Genomic DNA, 7,698 nt, shown 5'->3' with positions numbered 1-7,698 from the left:
GTTTTATAAGAGAAAGAAAGAAAGAAAAAATATGGTAATTGAACGTTTAATGTTCTCATAAATTATAGAAAGCGGTGAACTACCACTTTTTAGAAAACGGGGTATGCAGACCCCATCAGCACCAGACAGTGGCTTGTGGAATAAAGACGGAGACTGCTTGACAACAAGAAACCCTTCTTAAATGTTTTTATTTTAGATGATGACAACTTTGGTAAATGAACATTTTCAAAATAAACCACATTGAGAGCACTGAGCTTCTGAGCCTCGTTTTAAAACACCGTTTTAATTGTTTAGATAACAACAGTCAGGTCAAATTAGGAGGCTGTGTGGTCCAGTGGTTAAAGAACTAGGCTTGTAACCAGGAAGTCCCCGGTTCAAATCCCACTTCAGCCACTGACGCATTGTGTGACCCTGAGCAAGTCATTTAATCTTCTTGTGCTCCGTCTTTCAGGTGAGACGTAGTTGTAAGTGACTGCAGCTGATGCATAGTTCACACACCCGAGTCTCTGTAAGTCGCCTTGGATAAAGGCGTCTGCTAAATAAATAAATAATAATAATAAATTAAAGTAGTTCAATCAAATTAGATACATATAAGAAACCATAATGAGAGCTCATTAAAAAAAATCCCAGTTTAGATATAGAAACATAGGCCTACACATCACTGTATTTGTATTTGTTTTTGCAAGACGTGATGCTGTGGCATTTAGAAGTGCGTTGCACGCCCTCGCGCACAGAAGCACTTCTTTGTTTGACAGAAGTTGTTGCACTTGAAAGAAATGGAGCCTTGAATCCTCAAAATCCGTTCATGAACTGTGCATTTTCTCAAAGCACATTCACCAATTTGATTATATCTCTTTACTCAAAGACCGAAGAAGCTGTCTCTTCTTTTATGTTTCTATCTTTGCTTGTATGATATTTTCCATTTTGCACTTTGACCAAAATAATTTGCTCAAAGACCGAAATAACCTTGCATTTCGTTCTTTGATAATAAATGCTCAAATCACGAAATGTTATTTGTGTCAGCGACTGACCGAATCGTGACTCTGACTAAGATGTTCATACAGAAGCAGCTTGAGAAAGTAAGAAATGAACGTTTTCTTTACATTAAATATATTGCTTAATTGTAGGCTGGTCTAGGTTTTTTTGTTTGTTTGTTTTAACATCAGTCCCTTGTCGCTGTGGATTGAATGTAGAAACATATTGTAGCCTTGCGATCTCGGTTAATGCAGGCAGGCGCACACATGTAAATAATTGCGCTGTATAAATAAGTTCAATGTGAACTCCAGCAACGAAACCTGGAGTGTTAACAAGGCAATAAGGTCTGCCCAATTTTTTAACTAATGTTAACTGTTGAGTGTTTTTTCTGGAGTGTGCGTGGTATAGGCAGGCACCCACGCAATGGCACAACTCCTCACACCTGTGTCAGTGGTCCACTCAGTGTTAATTGCCAAATCACTCTAATTAATGTCACTAGAAAAGCACCTGGACGGTATTGTTTGGTAGGTAACTGTTGGTTTGAAAGATGATGGCAGTGGTGTTGTGGAAATATGTCGTGTTTGCGCTGTGCTGTGTACCGTTTGCTGCACCACAGGAAGTAATGTGGGCTACTGGCGGGGTTAGTGTGTTTTGTGCCTTATGTTTTGGTAGCGCTGACTGTACCGGTACATAATGTTGGTGTGTTAACATACTCGTTTTACTGCTATCCAGACATTATGTCCTTTTGTGGAACACTTAGTAGTGCGTATTTGGTTATTTTAAAGAGTATTCAGGTACAAAATTTAAACCTTTCATTACATGAACCCTTTAACAAAATAGTTGTATGTTCCGCTTTATTCCAAACCCGTTTCTCCTGTGAGTACAGCCTGCGGCGTGGACTCGGTGGCTGTGAGGGTGTTGTTGGATTACTCTCGACCGGCGTTGCCTCTGGACCCGAGTGGCCTCCTGCTGGGACCCTGTCCTCCATCCAGCAGCAGCGCCGGTAATAACATGGTGGTGTTCCAGTACGGGCTGCTGGACTGCCGCTTTATGCGCATGGTAAGTGGCTTCTAAGGGCTTGTATGTTGGGTTCACGTAAGAAGCGTTCGAGCTCTAATTCCACTGCACCGTATTACGCTGTACATGCTTGTATAAATATACACCTTGTACTCGGAAGCTTTTTCTAGCACTGCTAATGCAATATTGGCTGTGGTTGTAAAGGCATGTTTAAAAACGTATATTTCAGTTGTCATTGACGCTAGTATGTGTTGCATAACTAAGCAATACAAACGTATTGGCAGCTGTATATTGTCCTACTTGCTAGAACCAAAGTCATTGTATGTATTTTGCTCTTAATTGTATTAGGCTACTTGTACTGTGAGTCTTAATGTATTTGTTTGATTAAGTAGCCCTGGATAAGGATGTCTGCTAAGAAGTAAATAAGGGTAAGTTACTTATGTGTTTTATACTCTTTTCTTTAAACAAACTAAATGCATTGTTTTGGCTTCAGGCTGTTGACATGCAGTGTGTGCCTTAACCCCAGTCTTGTAAAGGCTAACCTGGAGGTGTGTCTTACCCTTGAACTGCAGATGAAGTGTTTTAAATCTTTTTATCCATGTCTTGCCCAGGTTACTGCCAATGTTACCAGTTACATGAATGTGCTGACCTACAAGCCCACCCAGAGAGGCTTCTACCAGACTCCATTCAGTCAGGCTATTGTGTGCACCTATACCAAGTGAGTGCTGGACTTGGCTTAAACATGCTGTAACTCCTGTGAAGATGTGTTAAGCCTCTGGGCTGTTAATGCATTCAAGTATTGAGTCTTGCATCATGTCTGACATGACTTAACAGTATCTAATTTGTGGATTCTTTTTTAGAGCTAAATTTCACAATCTATTTACTGTATTATAATTGGAGTTATTGCCTTTTAATGGGGAGCAGTTAAAGGCCCATTTTATGGCACAAAGTTATTTCTGTGAAATCAAATGATTTACTGCATTAGGAATTCTGGACCAGCTTCTTTGCTGTGAAGGCAGCAATAGTAAGTTTGCATTAAATATTGCCAATAAATTGTTTACAATTCAGTGTCTTCTGCTGAATGCAAATTGTTTTGGTGTGTTGCTGTTCTAACTAAAGCTTTCTACCTGTGTTCTCCAGACCTGCTGGCTGGACTCCTCCAGTGTATAACCCTGCACTTGGGGATGCCTCTGGGTTTGGGACGCTGGAGTTTACCATGGGGATTATGAATGGTGAGTTTGCTGTCCTGCAATGTACACTTGGTCTATTGGCCTAGAAAGGTGTCCAGTGGTAAGATGTCCATGATTTGTGGAAACCAGCCCCAAGTTAAGTTCAAACTTTCCACTAGTGCACACAAAGGGTTGGAATGTAATTTTGTACAGGAAGTCTCCCTGGAACACAGGAAGTCTTGCTCGCTCCTTTCTTCTGGTGGTTGTCTGTAGTCCCTGAGTCCTGGCCAGTGCCTCCCCCTGCTCAGTGCTCTTTCTCCTTGCAGATGCTTTGTAGACGGACTGGGCAGAAACCTGGAGTTACCAGCCTGAGTCCAGACCTCTGAGATCCGTCTGGTTGTCCAGGCCTTCAGGTTTACACAACTGAATACAGATGTGAGTATCTGATGGGCTAATCTGTTGTATTGGAAGTCTCAGGGCAGCTAGTTACCAAGATTCTCTACTTGTTTAATGAATTCTTTGAGTATCTGATGTGGTGCTTGTAATGTGCATAACCTTTTTGCAAACAATTTGGTTTCTAGAGCAAATGTTGTTGGTTTTTTATTAGTGTTCCTTTTTTTATCAAATTATTTTCTAGGTCTATATCCATTGCCGCTTGCTGGCCTGGGACCCTGCCCAGCTCAATGACCCCACCAAGAAAGCCTTAGCTTTCTTGGTGCCCCAGCACCAGGATTACAGGAGGAAACCCAGCCCTACGGAACCACTTGTGCATCCTAAACAAACCTGGGTATATTATGGAACCTTCCGTGCATACAATTCACTCCAGCATTTTTACCTTCATGTAGCGGGTGTACAAATGTGAGGTCCAGTTAACCAACACCATTGACCCAGGATGAGTTTCTTAATCTTCACTATCAGTTCTGTGCCTCCTTAGTTGTATGGAAAATTTAATTGAAATGCTAGTAACTGGGTGGGAGTGGGGAAACCAACTTCATTATACTGCTCTGTGTAGAAGTCTGTTGCTGTGTCTTTGGGTTCAGTGTCCTGCTCTTGTGTTCCAGCTGGGAGCTCCTGGATAACCCTGGTCGGAGCTCTGTGTGCAGCTGCTGTACCTCCAACTGCAATCTGAGGAAGAGGAGGGACACGGGTACGAATTCTACTTTCTATATAGTTTACACAGGTGGGGTTTTATATATATATATATAATTTTTTTTTTTTTTGGTACGATTTTAATTTCTATGGTGAGTGACTTTTAAACTGGATGGCAGCCAACAAAGCATGCTCAAATAGGTCTACCAGAGCCTGTATTTCTAAAGAACCATTCCCCCCCCTCCCAACCAGAGGCTGCTTGCTGTCTTGCTGGTACTCTGCTCAATGGCCTGTTGCCATCAGTTTTGCTTCTCTTGGGTAGTTTTCATCCCGCACCCTCTTGGCCTGCCCCCTGGTGTAGTGACTGGTCCTGCATGCTGTAAAGCAACAGGTCCTGTTTTCTAACCAGGCTCCTTTTCTCTTGAGCAGCTGAAGAGGGACTGAGACACACTGCAGTGCTGGGACCCCTGAGGATCCTTCCTGAAGAGCTGTCTGCTGGAAGCCAGGAATTCTACCAGAGGAGCCCTGCTCTGTCACTGGAGGGTGAGCTCAGCTTGCAGTCTCCAATTGTGTGCACTTGGTTTGCATGGCATTAACTTTCATCTTTACACTACAGGTTCCCTTGCAGTCATGTTGCCTGAACCTGCATTGTACAATTTCTACCAAAACCCATTCCAGTCCATGGCATATAACCGTAACTTCACTCTAGTGTGCCTCCCTGCAGGTCCTAAAGTAACAGACCCTCATTGAAACTGCTCCTGGGCACTGTAGAGTAGCTGCACTGGGAGCCCTTCCTGTTCCTAACGCTTTCCTCCCCCAGAGCCCAGCAGGCTCTGGCCTGGCAGCCTGTCCTGGCTGCTCCCCTGCTCCTAATGGCTGTCCTGGGAGCCCTGTCTCTGGGCTACTACATGTGCATGTGGCATCATCCCAGACTCTTCTCCAAGTCCAGCAGGGAGCTCCTCGTTCCTGTCCCCGTTGATGAAATGCACACAGCAGTTGCCACGGTTTCCAGCAGCTCGCCAGCAAGGCATTTCTGATTTCTTGTATGTTGCGAAATAAAATGGATACATAAAGACCCTCCTGTCCTGTGAGATTTCTGCCACTGAGTAACATTTTTTTTATCCTGAGTTTGTGTTTAGGGCATCCAACATCTTTCTGCCAGATAATTGCTCCCCTTGCACAACAGGGTTTCTGTTATTTTTAGTTTAGTAAATTTACATTTGGCATTAAGTGAAAGTTACTTCTACAAAACCAGTAAAGCTGGGCTGGCTAACTAAGTTTGATTGGGCATTAATCTGTACTGGGCAGGTAGCTTCCAGGGGCACTGGAGAAATAGTGGCTTATTTATTTTTTTTGGGGGGGGGGGGGGGGGGACACTATTTAATGGTGTCTGATACTTTACCTGGGTACTTATATACCTCAACATTAGCTGGGAGAGCTTTCAATTTGGTTTTGTTCTGTGCAGGGAGAAATGTTGCTGGACCTGTTAACTGGTGCAATTTCCATCTCCATTTCTTGCTAGTTTGAAAGACCATTATAAATTCCTTCCATTTCAACCCCTTGTATGTAATGTATCCTTCTGGTCATCTCTATACCTCTTGCTCACTAATCTTGTAACTGAATGGATGCATGTGTGTTTTTTTTTTTTTTAATTTTATTTTAAATAGGCTTCTGGGCTGCACTGTCAATTAGCTGCAGGGGATTTAACTAGGACTGAAATTGACAAGCAAATTTAAACTATCCAATATTGCTGTGAAATTGTTCATAAAGAGTCTCTTTGGGGACCAAAACAAATGTCGAAGTGGAAGAAAAGAAATTGGTGAAACACATGTTCTGGGACCAAGCGTTCAGTGTGAAAACCTCAATCATTGTTCAAAGCACAAACTCCTGTTGGGTGAGTTGCAAGACTACGGACATATTGCCAAGCAAAGGTGGTGGGGAACATATCTTTGAGTCTGTTGGTGCAATTCAATTGAACCTGGAGCTGTGCTGTTGAGCCTGACAAACACTCCTCAGTGATCAAGCTCCACGTTCCCTGTTTATTGCATTAATTCCCCCAGGTTTTTGTTTGTTTTCCATCTACGTGGGAAGTCAATAGAATTTGAGAAATCCTGGATTTATATGTGAAAATGAACAGGTTTGATGTCCGAGTTTCAGTATCTCTAATTCATTGGGAGATCCCTACATGGTGCAGGATGCTCCTTCTTGGATGGATCCCTGTATATTAAAATTGGGGCTGGAGGCAGAAAGGTATCTTCAGTAGAAATGATGGATTAAGCTGGCTCCCCCTGGAGACAGTTTTGTTGTACAGCAAATCCATTGTGTTGCTGCATTGGGCAGCTAACACATGTTAACCTATAGGTGAGGTTCAGGGGGCGGAGCTAGGCACCAACAACCTATCATCTGCTGTCATCAATTAAACCTACCTTATTTAAACATTACTCACCTCTACCTCGCTGTCTTGTGTTTTTTCGTTTTTGGCGTAAACCTAAGCGATTTCAAGACCCATCTACATCTGCGTACCTTAATAATGGAGTACTTACAGCAGTTCATCGGATTCAGAGGATTCCCAGGATTTTCTGTCATTAACAGATCATTCTCCTTCAGCTTCAATCCAGGGTACATCCAGTCTCCGTTTTTTCTCCCCTTCTATTTCGGTTACATCTGATCAGGCTCTCGACCAGGTTCCAGTACAAATGTTGCCTACCGTTCCTGCCACCCAAACATCGAATCTGCGGCGATCCAAGCGTCTTCGGCCTCAGGACGCCCCTCCGGATCGATTGTTTTGGAAGGACTGGCCCATGAATAAATTGATAAAAACCCTCCTTAAAAATGGTAATGCGATTCCGGCAGGGAGTGATAGTCTCTTTTCATTCTCTATTGCAATTCAGTCTCAGCAGAACCAGTCTTTCCTCCGAAAAAACATAATCAGCCGCACCCAGCCATTCAGCGTCCTAAAACAGACAGCAGGCAGTCTATTCCGGATCTAACCACCCCCACAACTAGCACCGCTAACCAGCAGCCAGCCATTGAAATCCAACATTCGCAAATATTCAACGAGATAAAATCATTTATGCAGCCTTTTCCCGATACTCTATCTTCGGTCAGTTCTCAACTGTCGGATCTAGAAAAAAGGGTGTCTGTTATGGAACAGGGAAAACAATCTACAGCGCAGTCATTAATTTCAGCATCAAATGCTGCAGCGCCGCCTACAGCTTTTTCCGGTCCAGCCCTAATGTCAGCCAGCGAAGCAGATCCTCCAATATACAACCTCGCTACTGCATCTACATATGGATCCTCCTCTCCAACTGCAGCGAGACGTCACACTATTTCTCCACAAATCAGACGTGTCATTCTCGAAGGTAAGGACATTAATCTTGTTTCACTATTAATGACGACTTCGGAATTCTTGGACCATAGAGTAGTCGATTGTGGAGAATTGGCGGTA

The 7,698-nt window shown here is 43.2% G+C and overlaps 1 long non-coding RNA gene across 1 annotated transcript; it reads left to right on the top strand.

Moving 5' to 3' along the window:
• Positions 1-4,226: 4,226 nt before the first annotated feature.
• LOC117422810 (uncharacterized) lies at positions 4,227-5,326 on the top strand. The gene is made up of 3 exons (XR_009308076.1): positions 4,227-4,308; positions 4,680-4,793; positions 5,071-5,326. It is a non-coding gene; the product is annotated as an uncharacterized LOC117422810 (long non-coding RNA).
• The last annotated feature ends 2,372 nt before the right edge of the window (positions 5,327-7,698 follow it).

This window comes from Acipenser ruthenus, chromosome 21 (assembly GCF_902713425.1).
Source record: "Acipenser ruthenus chromosome 21, fAciRut3.2 maternal haplotype, whole genome shotgun sequence".
Taxonomy (NCBI): domain Eukaryota; kingdom Metazoa; phylum Chordata; class Actinopteri; order Acipenseriformes; family Acipenseridae; genus Acipenser; species Acipenser ruthenus.
Note: the sequence above shows the minus strand (reverse complement) of the source record. Positions and strands in the feature narration are given on the sequence as shown.